Source organism: Eleutherodactylus coqui, chromosome 1 (genome assembly GCF_035609145.1).
Source record: "Eleutherodactylus coqui strain aEleCoq1 chromosome 1, aEleCoq1.hap1, whole genome shotgun sequence".
Taxonomy (NCBI): domain Eukaryota; kingdom Metazoa; phylum Chordata; class Amphibia; order Anura; family Eleutherodactylidae; genus Eleutherodactylus; species Eleutherodactylus coqui.
The window spans coordinates 455,483,831-455,501,646 of NC_089837.1; positions in this window are offsets into that span (position 1 = coordinate 455,483,831).

Consider the following 17,816-nt stretch of genomic DNA (forward strand, 5'->3'; position numbering starts at 1 on the left):
CGGCACCACAGTGAGATGTCATACCATGCAAATGATATTGGTTCAGTGTAAACACGGCCATCAAGAGGGTGATGAGCGATAACTTGCTCACTAGTCGCTAGTCCTTTAGTTTCAGCTCACCTAAAAAATAGTCGTGATCAAAAGTCATCCTCAATGACGTCTTGGAATATGCCGTCCTGGAATTATACTGGATTTATACTCATCTACCTGTGGATTTTGATGTGGAATTGCCGGCAGAATTCTTCCCTTTTCAGTCCCGCATCAAAATTCACATATTAGGAAAAAGGATTTTGCTGCTCAGGCCAGATTCGTGCAAACATATTTGCATGCATATTTGCGCACTGAAAACTTGCGCTTGTAATATGCAGAAAAAGGAACCCATTTCTTTCAATGGGTTCGTTCACATGCACTTATTTGGCGTGTGCGATTACATTGTTCAAAAAGCCCTGCAGTATGCTTAATTTTCCTGCACATTTGCTTAGGGAAAGAACACATCTTGAACTCATTAAACTAATTGAGAATTTAAGTGGCTGAGAGAATCAGTGCGTGTTTTTTGTGTGCACAATTGCGCACGACTTTCGTGCATGAAAAATATAGTAAAAATGCATCTGTGCATGCAAATGCGCAATGCCTGATGTGGTGCAAATGCGCAAAATGCAAATGCACACGCAAATATACATACCCTCGGGTGAATCCAGCCTTCATCTTCCTTCAGACATAGGAGAAATTTACTGACACAATCGTTTTTTCTTATGCCAGTCTTAATTCAAAGTGCCGTGGAGTAAAGCGTGCCACATTTATTAAGTAGTAACATAGTAACATAGTACGTATGGCCGAATGAAGACAATGTCCATCGAATTCAGCCTGTTATCCTCCTGTGTTGTTGATCCAGAGGAAGGCAAAAAACTCTAAGGCCTCATGTCCACGGGGAAAATCAGGCCCGCTACGGATTCTCCATGGAGAATCCATAGCGGGTCCCTCCTGCCCCACGGACATGAGCGCTGAAAATAAGAATTAACTTACCCGCAGCGGACCAGGCAGATCTTCTCTTCTTCACGGACGGATCTTCTTTCTTCGGCCGGCGGATATGCTCGGCACGCCGGCTGCGTGCCGCACGCATGTGGAGTGCACATCCGCCGGGCCGAAGAAAGAAGATCCGGCCTTGAAGAAGAGAAGATCTGCCCGGTCCGCTGCGGGTAAGTTTATTCTTATTTTAGGTCTCCCACAGATCCGGAAGGCTTCCATAGTCTTCAATAGAAGCCTGAGGGAGCCGTCCCCGCGGGAGACCCACACTAAAATGGAGCATGTCACGTTTTTTTTCATGCTCCATTTTTTAAAAATTCCCTTTTATTGACTATCCGCGGGTATTTATCTACCCCCGGGTGGTCAATGCATCCCTATGGGATGCGGATCCGCATGCGGGTGATCCGCTGCGGATTTTAAGTCCTATTTTGCCCGTGGAGATGAGGCCTAAGAGGCAGGAGCCAATTAGCCCTTTTGGGGGAAAAATTCCTTCCTGACTCCCTAATGGCAATCAGACTAATCCTTGGATCAACCCCTAATAGTTCCTACCTGCCTGTATACCCAGATTAACAATTAACATAAGATTTATATCCTGTAATATCCTTCCGCTCTAGAAAGACATCAAGTCCCCTTTTAAACTCCTCTATGGATTTTGCCATCACCACATCCTCAGGCAGAGAGTTCCACAGTGTCACTGCTCTTACAGTAAAGAAACCTTTTCTGCAATGATTTATACCAGATTCTGGCATAAATTATAGTAAATCTCTTGGGCAATGGGAGACCACGTCCTTTCAATAAGCCCTACTCACTTCCTTTTAAATAAAACTGTTGATCTCAGTACATAAATGGACAAAGTCACAAAATTTTGTACAAATTCAATGTTTCAAATGTTTTTTACTTTTTTTTATTAGAAATCTGACGTAAGCTGCTAGATAAATTTCCTCCTGAGTGCTTTTGTGATACTTTTGTGTTTTGTTAAAAAACACCATAAATTGCGTGCATTTTTAGTAGGCATTTTTCATTATACACATGTATGGATTTTCTCCTAAATAGAAGTCTACAGGGAAATGCCCGAGAAAAAAAAAATCTAAATACTACAATAGAAACATGCTATGTTTGAAAAAAAATAAGCCAGGGACCCAAAAAATACAAGCCAAGCGAGGAACTATGCCATAAAAAAAACAATGTATGAAGGGCATCTCGTATTTCTATTGACCTACAGCTAACATGTGGCCACAGTGTTTTTCCTGTAATATAGCTAAAAATTTCTAAAAATACAATACTTTGAAACAAAAGATTTTGTAAAATACCTGGTGTTGGGTACTCCATCTTTGGCCCAGTTGCAACATAGGGTCATTTGGTATGGCCCCTTCCGTTGCCTGTGACATCATCAAAGGGGGCTGTCTGTTTGGCTCATTTCAATAACTTAGCCACCCCCTTTTCTTTCTGGTATCATTAGTGACAGAGAAGGGAGTTGGCTTTGGTTAACATAAGTTTTATTAGTACTAGAGTAGTTAGAGCATGTCACTCAAGACTTTCAACATTACATTCATGAATAAAGTCAGAGGAATACAAAATTAGGTAGGTTGACCAAAGTAACATTGCCACATATAGTTTCTGTTAAAGCATAATAATAAAATAAATTAGTGTCAAACTGAGTAGACCAGAGACAGAAATAACGATTGGGGAAAGACAACAAACTGGGGAAAATACATAAGAAGGAGATCGAGAGCTGTAGAGGGGATTAGGCCGTGCTTCTTGTTTATCATGTTGGTACACCTTTGTTCCTTCACATGTCTATTGGGGGTGTACAGCATATGCTTGATGGTAAGTTGGATTTCCCTGGCAAGGTCAAAGATCTGGCTGTAGGATTCCATAGACGCATTGTAAGAGAATACTGATCCTAGGACCAATCAGGTTTTTCATATAGAGTTTCTTGATCCATCAGGATGGCTGCCATCTTCTCATTAACCACAATCCATGATACTTTTGTCTTCACCAAGTCGATACTAACAGTTTGGATTCCAGTGAAGGTTTAGTTACTGTAACCTTAAGAAGATGCTACTAAAACATAATGTTATGATGTAATGCTTAAGTATATATACCCTCCATATCATATTGTAGAATGTATGTATTATTTATGTTTCAGTAAAAGTCGTTTATTGATCAACGAACTTTCTCTGTCCATCACCAATGGGCCATTGCAACATCCCACCTGTTACAAAGCCACATGCACACACTCAGTGCTGTTAGGTACTGCAGTGAGCATCATCTTTGCTCTGTTAAAGGAGATGTCCCGCGCCGAAACGGGTTTTTTTTTTTTTAAACCCCCCCCCCCGTTCGGCGCGAGACAACCCCGATGCAGGGGTTAAAAAAACCACCCGCACAGCGCTTACCTGAATCCCGGCGGTCCGGCGTCTTCATACTCACCTGCTGAAGATGGCCGCCGGGATCCTCTGTCTTCATGGACCGCAGGGCTTCTGTGCGGTCCATTGCCGATTCCAGCCTCCTGATTGGCTGGAATCGGCACGTGACGGGGCGGAGCTACACGGAGCTACACGGAGCCCCATAGAGAAGAGGAGAAGACCCGGACTGCGCAAGCGCGGCTAATTTGGCCATCGGAGGGCGAAAATTAGTCGGCACCATGGAGACGAGGACGCCAGCAACGGAGCAGGTAAGTATAAAACTTTTTATAACTTCTGTATGGCTCATAATTAATGCACAATGTACATTACAAAGTGCATTATTATGGCCATACAGAAGTGTATAGACCCACTTGCTGCCTCGGGACATCTCCTTTAATCAGTGGTCTGAAGCTTCTCGATCATTCATTGACGACCTCTCCTAAGGAAAGGCCAACAATGTTAATTGTTAAGAACATTAAAACATTAATTATTCATCCGCAGACTTGTCTCATGTTCAGGGCAGTGATGTCTTTGATAGTTGATCTATTGCAGGGGTACTCAACAGGCAGACCATGGCCGCCAGCTGTCTGGACCTGGAGAAGGATCCAGGCCCTTAAGTCTATGGGGCCCAAAGGTCACCCTTGTTATACTAACACTGTGAGGCCACTGTGTGTAGCCTAGATTATCTTCCCCTGACTTCTCTCCTTTGGTTCCATTAGTGTCAGCGCCGGAGTGGAAAAGTCAGAGAAAGATGATGCAGGTTGTATTAGTGTGCTAGCAGCAGCTATGTACTGCGTAAAGAACAAAATGAAGTGCACAGATCTAAAGGTAGCACTACAATACAAGAAGTGGTTCAGTAGACCATAGACACTGAGGAGAGGGAAGTAGGAGCACTTAGGTCCATCTATTACTGTGGATGCGGGGGTGCTGGTGCATCGGGTGTCAGTTTTTTCTGAGGCGAAGCAGGGGCACAGAGAGTCACTACTGGGGAGGAGAGGAAGGAGCATAAAGTGCCACACTTTTTTTGTGGGTGGGGTGGGCGGTGGCGCAAGGACACAGAGGATGATCATTTATTGGTAATAATGGGGAAAAACAGCGGTACAGACAACCACTATTGGGAAGCAGGGCCACAGAGGGCCACTTGTGGTGGTGGTGGTGGTGGGGGGAGCATTGGCACAGAGGACCACTATTGGGGAAGCAGCGATACAGAGGACCACTGTTATTGGGAGGTAAGCAGGTAACTACTGGGGAAGCAGAGAGATAAAAGACCACTGTTGGGGAGAAGCAGGGGCACAGAGGACCACTATTGAAGGGTTTTATAGTGCCGAAGTAGTAAAAAAACCCTCTACATATTTAGTATCACCATAAATGTACCATCATTTTTACATAATTATATGCCCTGTCCTTACTTGGGTTTGCAGGACCTTCACCTGATGGCGAACCCAGGTAAGTGGACCTTTACAAAAACTAATCAAGTATCCCTGATCTATGGGTAAATCAAAAACAAATGCCCTGTATTTCGAGTTCAACCTTGTGAAAATGTTTGACTTTTGTCCACCATGTTAATTTTCAGCTCTATGTATTCTACATAGAATTACATAACTTATGTCACTGGCAATAACATGAAATATATTGGGAAAGCAGACAATAACTCAATTGACATGGGCCTCAGTAGCCATCTGGAGTTGCAATGTGGAAAACCATATCGAATAGTGCCCATGTGAGTCACTCCTGCATTACTGAATTCCTTAACATTTTTATCACTTTCTCATCCTTCATTTAACACTGGTAAAGCTGTTGTCATTATTGAAGCAGTGTTGATGCCTTAATGGGCAATTAGAGTACATGTGAGACTGCTTTGTCTGCAGAACAGGATTGTACTCTTCAACGTCAGCTCACATTCAATTCCCAAAAGCCCCCACGTTATGGGAAATAGAAACAGAGCAGGACTCAGACCATCCCTTTGTTCCTGCTAAGGAATTTACACATATCCTAAATTCATTAGAACCGCAATACTGAGTGCTGCTATATACATTATTTGGCTAATGGAATTATATTTATATGGTTAGAGCATAAGGTTTTATGGATTTTCTGAAATCGTTTATAGCCTACAAACCAGAGTCATAATGCGGCTGTGGTGAATTCACTTTGAGTTCAGCTTTGTACTTTGCTCTTTTATTTACCTCATAATTGTCTCAGAATACAGAAAACAAACCTGGCCTCTCTGGCCGCCCTCCAGGCCTGCCGAGTGGGATATTACATCTATAATACTGTTTGACTAGTGGAAATAGTCTAACTTTAATTCATTGTTTAAATTACCATAATATTAAGATTAAACATACAAGGGACAAATTGCTGAATTTCGAAGATGTTCTAGAAAAATCTGAATAATGTTGGTTGACATGGTGAATGACAAGGCATGTCTATTGCAAAGCTATGTGTTTATGGTCAGCCTAGTGGCACTCCAGCTGCCTTGAACTTGATGCAAAGAAGAGAAAAGACTCCCCCAAAACAGCAATGGTGACCAATCCAAGGGAATTAAGGGAGTCTTTGGTGCCTCTGAAAGACCCCCCACCCCACTGCATATTTGGTATTTCAGCCGAACATCAGTAGCGGTGAGCGATTCCAGCGACCTGATTGGTTGTTGGGTACACACCCTCTTTTGGAAATGTGCACGAGTGGCCGGCCCATTAAATAAGCAGCAGCAGGGCCGTAGGAGGGTCGGCCACTAAGCCCAACCCTAAACCCTAACTCTAAACCCTAACCCAAAACCCTAAACCCAAACCCTAAACCCTAACCCTAAACACTAACCCTAAACCTAACCCTAAACCTAACCCTAACCCTAAACTCTAAACCTAACCCTAAACCCTAACCCTAAACCTAACCCTAAATCCTAACCCTAAACCTAACCCTAACCCTAAACCCTAACCCCCCGCTGGTCTCGTGAAGTAGCACTCGTGCACATCTCCAAAGGGGGGTGTGTACCCAACAACCAATCAGGTCGCTGGAATCGCTCACCGCTACTGAAGTGCGGCTGAAATACCAAATATGCCACCCCACTATGTAAGTTTGTTTCTTTCAGTCCTTCTCGTTTTTCATTAAGTAAGCGCACATCTGGTAAAAAAAAAATTTGACAATCTCCCATAATTTGGGGTTTGAGATTTCTCTTCTTTGCATTATGGGTCCTGGATCCTTTGCCATGTTTTCCAGTGATTTACCGTTCATGCTGCTCTCCACTTTCGAGTGGATATACTACAAACTGTAGTTCCTCTAGGTTGAGATATACCTTCAGTATTAAGCAATTTGTCATTTGGTCCCATATCCTACCAAACCTCTCTCTTGGTCTTTCTCTTTATAACCTTGAACTTGGGGAATTTTAACTATTGACAATGGAAGTGTCCAATGGTCCAACATTTGAAAAAGCCTGTAGATGCATTTTTTGCATAATATGAATTGTGAGGGGAGTAAGGGCTTAGTCACACGGGCGCATCCGGGCGCCGATGCGCCCGTCTTCCTGCAGGATAAGATGGCCGCACTGCAGGTACGGACGACTCCATTGCCAGTCATGTGTTCTTTCTTCCGGCGCTGCGGAGAGTTGTCCGCACTGCAGGTGCGGCCATCTTCTATGTGCAGGAAGACAGGCGCATCGGCGCCCGGATGGGTCCATGTTGCTGAGCCCCAAAGGTGAACTTTTAGCTGAAGATTACTTTATTAACTGTCTGACTTTATTGGTTGGTTCAGTTAATCTGTGATGAGTCATTTTAATGCAGATACTGAGCATTGCCTAAGGGACCTTTTACGTTAAGGAATTCACTCTGGTAGATCAGCACCAATCGACAAGATCAGCATGTGCCAACCAATCCTTTGCACAGACCCTCTTAGGGGATGAATGATCATGCGTACAATTCTCCGTCCCCACAGACTTCCATCATTGTCTGCAGCACATCCTTCATTCACATGATGAGATGTACTACCAACAACAATGATTTTTTTTGCACTACATAAAAAATGCAATCGATCGATAAATGTACATTTTTCAGGTGATCGAGGAATACACGAACAACACACAGCCCAAATACAAGGCTGTCTGAAGGGGCCCTTGACCACAACATTTAAATTCAAGCTCAAATGGATTTCCTACTTGTTGTCCCAAAGCCAACATTTTGGTGGTGTCTTTGCTCTAAGATTGTTTTGTAATTGGTAGAAGCTTTTAGAAGCTTCATAGATTCCTATGAATTACATTGCCTGCATAAAGATTGGCTGATGCTATCACACTTTACAATAAGGTTTTGCTTTGAAGGCAAGAGAGAAAAAAAAACGGACAAAAAGTTGGTAAAATAGGTAAGAAAATAAAGTTTATTTTTGAAAGTAACTACTACTAATTACTACTGTTTTGGTATTATTTTAAATGTCACAATGAAATAAAATTGCCAACTTCATATTTGGTGAACCACTATAAATTAGCGAATTAACCTTTTCAGAATTAAATTATCTTTTTTACACATTTTACCACTTTTCTCAGAATGTAAACATCTATAATTGCTTCAAATGACAGAAAAGAAGCAACATCTTTTCCCACAGAAAAATGTCATTGAACTAAGTAAATGAAAAGAAAATGTAATTGAGCGCTGAAATTAAAAGACGTATCATTTAAAAATCAAACTCGTTGTAAGGCCCACAGTTAGTCAAGTCCTATTAGCAACAAGCAGTATACACATATCAATTTAATCAGAACGCCCCACAGAAGAAAATTGCATACCGTATATACTCAAGTATTATCCGACCCGAGTATAAGCCGAGGCACCTAATTTTACCACAAAAAACTGGGAACATTAAGTGCCTCGAGTATAAGCCTAGGGTGAGAATTGCAATGGTCTGCCAGCAACCCCTGCAGTTATTTTCAGGGAAGGGCTTTAAATATAAGCCCTTCCCTGAAAAATCATCCCTAGCATGTGTAAAAAAACTATATATACTCTCACCTGTCCGCCGCTGCCAGGGCTCAGGTGCATCTAGCCGCTTGGGTCCCTTCACTGTAATGTAGTTCTTTCAGCAGGCGGAGATTTAGCATCCACGTCTGCTGAAAAGGCTGCGTCTGATTGGCTGAGAGCTCAGCCAATCACCGCCAATGCTCAGCTATTCATTGAATGACAGCTGAGCGCTGCCTGTGATTGGTCACAGCGCTCAGGCAATTTCAGGTAGCGCTCGGCCATTCACTGAATTCAATGAATGGCTGAGAGCTGCCTGTGATTGGCTGAGTGCTCAGCCAATCAGACGCATCCCTTTAGCAGGCGGGGATTTTAGATCCCCGCCTGCTGAAAGAACTTCTTGACAGTGACAGGACCCTGAGCCCCGGCAGTGGCGGAGATGTAAGTATGTATATTTTGTTTTTTACACATTCTAGGGATGATTTTTCAGGGAAGGGCTTATATTTAAAACCCTTCCCTGAAGATCACTGCAGTGGTGTCGGCAGTCCATTGCTCTCAATGGGGCTGCTGGCAGCAGCTGCGGGCCCATTAAAAGCAATGGAAGAAACTCGCGACTCGAGTATAAGGCAAGGGGGTCTTTTTCAGCATTAAAAAAAGTGCTAAAAAAGGAGGCTTATACTCGAGTCTTTGGTGAAGAAAAAAAATTCAAAAACTTTGTTTGCATTGTATTTTTTAAATGTGTGTCATCGCCCCCTAAATAAAATAATTATACAAATGTCTATGTATTGCAAAATGCTCTCTCTAAAAGGCTCAACCTTTACTCAATAAAATAACAAAATACAGGTATAATACTGCAGTCCTAGAATGACGAATGCCAAAAGCAAAACAATTAATGTGCCCCTAAGGTGCAAAATTTGTTTATTTATGAAGGTTCTTAAGGGGTTCAATTTATACAAAGCACATAAATTATGCACATAAACACTGAAAGTACACATTGAATAATCTATAGACAGGCAGTAATCACTCCCTAGCGAACTTCCAGGCAGCTAGGCATGTTGGCAGCTTATGTGCATTAAAATTTGTTTTAGAGCCTATGATGCATACCCAGAATGTCTTCTGTCCAGATCTCTGACAATGTGCTTTAATTTATGCTATTTCCTAACATAATTTAATGTCATCTAAGTTTATGGTCACACATTCAGTTAGTTGCACTATTACTACATTAGAAAATAACATGCAAACCAATGAGGCACATTTAAAAAATGGCACAATTGATATGCACTCATATACATGAACTGCTAATGTATGACACCTGCAAAAGTTTCAGAAAATATAGCCCAATTAAAGAGGAGCTGTGAGCTCTCCTGACATACCTCCTCTAAGGTAATATTGTCATGAACCAGGAAATTCCTACAAAGGTAAGGCAAAATGGTGGTAGAGCTACTCACCTAGTATGGTTGTGGTTATATAAGCACAACGCTGCTTGTTAGCGTACATACACTCTTTGTCAAACAAAATTAAGCACCTATAAGGAGTTGGTGTTTTGCTGCAAAACTCGGCAAGCAGTTACATCTCAGGCAGATATGCAAATTATTAGAGTTGTGGTGTGATTAGATGAACGAGGTACTGAGGTACTAAAAGTTGTTCTGGGTTGTTTTCAGTGATCTAGAGGCTCAGTTACAACATATTAAAAGTCTCTCAGAGGCTACTTGTGTGTAGTGGACCGCTTTTTCCACTGTAGGGCTTGTTTACCATTAGACATGCCTCTACAACTCATTTGAGGAGATTTCGCCCAGTCAATAGAGTTTAAGAGGGGGCGCATTATTGGAATGCAAGAAGCTGGATGGTTATATTGACATTGTGTGGGTCTGCGCTTAACAGAGTGATCGGCCTGTCGTTTAGGCGGGGATATCTCCTGGCGAGGGGTCATCAGGGTAAGAATTTCCCTTAGTTTCATTCTGTGTTTACATTAGACAGTTGTGCTTTTGGTTGTGTTATGCGTGGTTGTGCTTAATTTTGCGTTGCTGTACGCACACGTCCTGAGATTGACCAGCCCATACATAGTGATTGAGATCCTGCTTGTTGATATGAATCCCCTTGAGGTCCTGTTGTACCAGTTAGGTGCGCTAGCTGCTGAGGTCGCGGAGGTAAAATAGTGACAAGCTGCTCTGTAGGTTCCCAGTAAAGAACCAAAGTTAGATTTACCTGATCGCTTTTCAGGTGACAGGCGGAAATTCGGATCATTTTGTGAGGCCTGAAAGCTTTATTTTAGCGTACGTCCAGGGTTCTTGGGTGATGATTCCCAGAGGGTGGGCATCGTAATTTCCCAGCTACAAGGAGTGCCGCAGACATGGGCATTTTCCTTGCCTCCTTCATCTGGGGTCTTGGCCTCTGTCGATAGCTTTTTTGCAGCCTTGGGTCTTATATATGATGATCCTGATAAAGTATCCATGACAGAAGGATATCTCAGACATTTGCAACAGGGAAACTCCCCTGTCGAGGAATTCTGTGCTGAGTTTTGATAGCAGGCAACGGAGACTCAGTAAAATGACCCTGCTTCAAGAAGCCAGTTCAATTGTGGTCTGTCCAATAAGATCAAGGACTTAGTTGTTGGATATCCAGTACCCCGTAGTCTTGATGAGACTATGTCACTGGCTGTTAAAGTTCGGAGACGGATCAGGGAGAGGCATTAGAAACTTTCCATAGAGGACCCCATGGAACTAGGGTCATTGGATGGCAGGACTAGGAGTGGGAGGAAGGTACAATTTCAAGGTCGATGTTTTTCCTGTAAACGCATAGATCATATGGCTCAGTTTTGTTCCCATCATAATTCTCGGCAGGAAAACTAGATGGCCTAAAGGTTAGAGGGAAGGTCTCTCTAGGCCGTCAAATTGCTTGGACATCATCCACCAGGCTGGTTCTTCCTGCTGAGATTCTTTGTAGTGGTAGGGACAGTACCATTAATGTTTTTTTGGATTGTGAAGCTGGTGTCAATTTAATACACTGGAATACGGTCAAGAGTTTAGGCTTAGAGAGAAACTCTCTGGAGTTTCCTATCCCTGTGTCCAACATTGATGCCTCTCTGCTATTTCAGAAATGTCTGAGATTCTGTGTGCCTAAGGTTAATTTAAAGACCGGGTTATTACATATGAAAATAATAACATTATATGTCATGGAATCCCTTCTTATGCAAGTAGTTTTGAGGTTCCCCTGGTAACGTTTACATAGCCCAGTAGTTAATTGGGAAAAGGGGGACATCACGAAATGGAGCCATTTTTGTCTGTCTTGTTGCGTTTCTGTTAATGTGGCTTCTATTCAGGTAAAGGAGTTACCTGAATTTATTGCTGACTTCACTGATATGTTTTCCCAGGAGGGGCAGACAAATTACTGGTGCACAGAGAAGGAGATTATGCAATTGAACTTCTCCTGACTGCAAGTTTCACAAGAGTCGCATGTACAACATATCTGCCCCTGAGATCCAAGCTCTTAAAGACTACACCCAGGATAGTTTGAGAAAGAGTCATATATGGCCTTATAGTTCCCTGATAGCAGCTGGGTTGTTCTTTGTGAAGAAAAAAGATGGCGGTTTATGTCCCCGTATTGACTTTAGAGAACTGAACAAGATCACTAAACGTAATCCATACCCTCTTCCCCTTATCCCAGATCTGTTCTCACAGTTGAATGGCTCCAACTGGTTTTCTAAATTGGACTTACACGGGTCATACAATTTAATACAAATCAAGGAAGGGGATAAGTGGAAGACCGCATTTAATACCCCGGAAGGGCATTATGAGAGTCTCACTAATACTCCTGTGGTGTTTCAATCCTTCATCAATGAAGTCTCTACAAATTTGTGGGCAGATTTGTGTTGGTTTACCTGGACGATATTTTGATTTTTTTCCCCTGATTTTGATTCTCACGTTTCCTATGTTCGACAGGTCCTCCAAGTTTTGCACAAGAATTATTTATTCGCCAAAAGAGAAAAATGTGTGTTTGCTATGCAAAAGGTCATGTTTCTGGGGCACATTATTACCCAAGAGGGTTTCAAGGTGAACCTGACTGGGTCCTACCGGAGAATGGGAAAGCCCTACAAAGTTTCTTAGGATTCACCAACTATTACTGTAAATTCATTAGGGATTTTCCGGTAATAGTTAAATCTCTTACATATATGACAAAGACCTACTGAATGGTCAGCAGGAGCACTGCAGTCGTTTCAAAAATTGAGGAAGTGGTTTGCAACGGCTTCGGATTTGGTGCAACCAGATTCTTCTAGGCCTTTTGTTGTTGAGGTTGATGCTTCGGAGATAGAGGTTGGAGCGGTTCTGTCTCAGGGAATAATGACATTGCAAGATCTTCGCCTGTGTGTGTTCTTTTTTCGTACATTTTTTTCTCTGGAACAAAATTATGATATCGGGGACAGAGAACTATTGGTGATTAAACGGGCATTTGAGGAGTGGTGTCACCTAGAAGGAGAGTGACACAAGTTGACGGTTTTCACAGATTTTTGTGACAGATCACAAAAATCTGTGACTTAATCCTAGACAGGCACGGTGGTTGCTTTTTTTCGCCCCATTTAATCTTTTTAGTTACTTATCGTTCAGGTTGGAAAAACGTGAAGGCTGATGCGCTTTTGGGTAGTTTTCTTCCAGTAGTCTCTGAGAAGCCTCCTGTTCCCATCCTGTCTGAAGGAGTGGGGGTGTTGTCAGTGTCATTGGAGTTAGAAGAGCAAGTCCGTAGAGAACAGGATGTAGCCCTGTCAAAGCCTCCTGCTCGAAAGCTTTGTGTTCCAGTCCATCGTAAGTTACAGGTGCTGTCTGAGATTTTTAGTTCAATATTGGCCGGTCATCCGGGAGTTAATAAAGCTTCTCTCAAGAACATTTTGGTGGCCGTTGCTATGACTAGATGTGTTCAGTTTTGTTTCTTATTATGAGATGTGTGCCAGTCACCTTGTAATCCGTCGGTCAGTTATTACCTTTGCCAATCCCTATGAAACCTTGGACTCATTTGTCCATGGATTTCATTATGGATTTGCCACCTTCCAAAGGTAACACAGTCATCTGGGTGGTAGTGGATCGTCTTATTAAAATGTGCCATTTTGTGGCACTTACTGGCTTGCCGAATGCTAAAACATTGGCCAGTAACCAGAACCTGGAACAATATTTACACTGTTATGTCTTAGAAAACCAAGAGCACTGGTCAAGGTTTTTACCACTAGCTGAATTTGCTTTAAACAATACATCGCTGGAAGCTATGGGGATAGCGATTTTTTTTTTTGTAATTACGTATTCCACCCATGTTTTGGCCCCTTTCCCAAGTGGGTTTTGGAGGTACCAGGAGCTAATGAGTTCTCTTCCAATATCGAGTCAGGGTGAGTAGAGGTTCATAGAAATTTACAAAGATCAGTTTGGCAGGGCAAGCAGGGAGCAGATAGTCATCAGTCTAAGGGCTCAGTCAGACGGATGTTTTTTCGCACGATTTGCGCATGCGCATGCGTCCAGCGATTTTATAAAACCATTGCTTTGCAATGGTATCGGACACATGAGCGCTTCTTATGCGCTCGTCCGATAAATTATAGAACAGAAATCGCAGATCGCACCTATCTGCGATTCCTGTTCTCTTCTCTATATGCGCTCAATGGGGCCGGCGGCAGCAGCGCCGACCCCATTGAGAACATATAGTAGACAAATCATTCTCCTCTGCCACTGCTGTAACAGCTGTGGCAGAGAAGAAGGATGTTTGCCCATTGAATTCAATGGAGCTGGCAATACAGCCGGCTCCATTGAAAGCAATGGGCTGCCGGCGAGCGCGGGATGAATTTTCAGGAAGGGCTTAAAAATATAAGCCCTTCCCTGCAATTCACCCAGAAATGTGTAAAAACAAAAAATATATATATACTCACCTGGTCCCGGCAGACGGAGTTCAGCCGCAGCAGTTCTCCTGAACTGCTCTCTGTAGTATTCAGCAGCCGGGGATTCAAAATTACCGCCTGCTGAATGAGCTGCCTCTGATTGGTCACAGCCTGACTAATCAGAGGCAGCTCTCACTCACACCCATTCATGAATTAATGAATGGGTGAGTGAGTGCTGCCTCTGATTGGCTCAGCGCAGGGACCAATCAGGGGCAGCTCTCAGCTGAATGACAGCTGAGAGCTGCCTCTGATTGGTCTCTGCGCTGAGCCAATCAGAGGCAGCACTCACTCACCCATTCATGAATGGGTGTGAGTGAGAGCTGCCTGTGATTGGTCAGGCTGTGACCAATAAGAGGCAGCTCATTCAGCAGGCGGGGATTTTAAATCCCCGGCTGCTGAATACTACAGAGAGCAGTTCAGGAGAACTGCCGCCGGCCGCGGCTGAACTCCGTCTGCCAGGACCAGGTGAGTGTATATATATTTTTTTTATTTTTACACATTTCTGGATGAATTGCAGGGAAGGGCTTATATATTTAAGCCCTTCCCAAAAATTCATCGTGAGATCGCCCGCAACGCATTGCTTTCAATGGAGCCGGCTGTATTGCCGGCTCCATTGAATTCAATGCGCTGGGCAGCGCTGCACTGCTCCGGCCCGTTTCTATTGAAACGCGGCTAGGAGCAGTTTTTTCGGGCGATTTTTCGGCCCCGGTCACGCGATTTGCGGATGCGCATCCGTCATGCGATCCGCAAAACGCGGGGGAAAACGCCCATGTGACTAAGGCCTAAGGGGGGCGGTATTCTGTGTTGGAGACTTGGTTTGGTTGTCTTCCAGAAATATAAAACTCAGGCAACAGTCTGTTAAACTAGGCCCACAATTTATTGGTCTGTTTAAAATTAATCTGGTCGCTTTTCGATTAGAAATTCCCAGTGCGATAAAAATTACCAATGTTTTTCATAAATATCTGCTTAAAAAGTTCATTGATACTGGGAATGGTTCACCACCCCGACTCCTGTTTTAGTGGATGGGGAGGTGCAGTTTGTGATAAGTCGCATAATGGACTCTCATTGAGTCAGGGATTCATTGCAGTACCTTGTGCATTGGTGCAGTTATGGCCCAGAAAAAAGAACATGGGTTCCAGCAGTCAATGTTGATGCGGATCGTCTGGTAAAATTTTTCTCACAGATTGAATCCAAGTCATCCTGGTCCTAAGGGTCCTGAGGCCCCTTCTAAAAGGGGATGGACTGTTGCAGCTATTCTGATATCTTTGCCTTGCTATCAGGCTGGACCAGGTTTTAGCCATGTCTCTGCCTTTCCTGGGGCTGAGGGGCATTGTGTCAGGTGAAGTGATATCAGTTCTCTCCTGATTCTGGTTGCCCTGCCCTATATAGTTTGACTTTGAGTTGACCTCTGTGCTGGTCAATTCTGTTTCCTCCTGGGATTGCTGAGGAGCACAGCCTGCCTCTGCAGCTCTTTTTCCTTGCTGCAGACTTCTGCTACAGCTAAGTACCACAGTTGGTTTCCTTGTACTGTTTCTTTTGTATTCAGGGTTTCCTGGTAGGGATTTATTAGCGGCCGAGGTACACATCTGTGGGTCTGCACTTATCAGAGCGATCGGCCTACTGATTAGACAGGGGTTCCTCCTGGTGAAGGGGTCATCAGGGTAAGAATTTCCATTAGTTTTGTCCAGTGTTTACGTTGCACAGTTGTGCTTTTGGTTGTGTTACACACGGTTGTGCTTATTTTTGCGTTGGTGTACGCCACACATCCTGTCAGGGCGCAACAAGTATATGTTAAAAGGGTATTTCCCTCTAATACTTTTATGGCATGTGTACAGAATATGCAATGAAAGTCTGATAGGTGCAGATGTCATCTCTGGGACCCACATCAAACTCTAGTTCTGATTCCTACCACCCCAGCCCAGCTGAATTCAGTGGTCAGAGGTGGTCCAAACACCATTTCCCAGAGGTGGGATCCATATCTACCAGACTTTTATGGCATATTATGTGATTATGTCATGAATGTCTTACATGGAAATATCTCTATGTTTTGCTGGCTGTCGTACCCTACTATCCTGTTGGAAGGCCAACTCCATAGACAGGGAGAGTGAAGTATGTACAGGAGGATCAAGGTTGCAGACTAGGGAACTGGAAAAGTAATCCAGGAGACATTTGTGTGCAAAAATTAAGTGAACCTTATTGAGTCTGGACTATGCATTTCAGGACTGAGCAGGTCCCAACATTTAGTAAATAATTGCAGTCCCCGTGAAAAAAACAGTGCTTTCACACTAATGCATCTTTGTGAAATATCAACAAAAAGTGGATTCAATAAAAGTGAGGAGCAGTGGAATCTTTTCTATATACAGCACGCTTCATATATTTACAATCAACTTCTGACATTGGCCAAAAAAATACATCAAAAAGGCAGGTGTGAAAGCACCATCAAACAGTCTAACACTGTTCAATCCGTACTGACAATGACAGACTGTGTAGGAGTACATCCTATGAACATGGGACAGCCAGTTGTCAATTTATTCATACACTTCTAAAAGGAATAAGATAAAGAAACGACTCAACTCAGGCTATTTAGGAAAGATGCTCCAGAATGTCATTTTATGGAGAATTCAGGTATTTGCTACAAGAAATAAGTCAGGAGAGCTGACCGACCCTCTTCAATATGGGTGTTTATTATGTACATATGTAGCAATGTTTAACTAGAGATGAGCGAGCACCAAAATGCTCGGGTGCTCGTTACTCGGGATGAAAATTTCGCGATGCTCGAGGGTTCGTTTCGAATAACGAACCCCATTGAAGTCAATGGGCGACTCGAGCATTTTTGTATATCGCCGATGCTCGCTAAGGTTTCCATTTGTGAAAATCTGGGCAATTCAAGAAAGTGATGGGAACGATACAGCAACGGATAGGGCAGGCGAGGGGCTACATGTTAGGCTGCATCTCAAGTTCCCAGGTCCCACTACTAAGCCACAATAGCGGCAAGAGTGGGCCCCCCCTCCCAACAATTTTTACTTCTGAAAAGCCCTCATTAGCAATGCATACCTTAGCTAAGCACCACACTATCTCCAACAAAGCACAATCACTGCCTGCATGACACTCCGCTGCCACTTCTCCTGGGTTACATGCTGCCCAACCCCCCCCCCACACGACCCAGTGTCCACAGCGCACACCAAAGTGTCCCTGAGCAGCCTTTAGCTGTCCTCATGCCACGCCACCCTCATGTGTATTTATAAGTGCGTCTGCCATGAGGAGGAACCGCAGGCACACACTGCAGAGGGTTGGCACGGCTAGGCAGCGACCCTCTTTAAAAGGGGCAGGACGATAGCCCACAATGCTGTAGAGAAGCAATGAGAAATATAATCCTGTGCCACCGCCATCAGGAGCTGCACACGTGGGCATAGCAATGGGGAACCTATGTGCCACACACTATTCATTCTGTCAAGGTGTCTGCATGCCCCAGTCAGACCGCGGTTTTTTATAAATAGTCACAGGCAGGTACAACTCCGCAATGGGAATTCCGTGTACACCCACAGCATGGGTGGC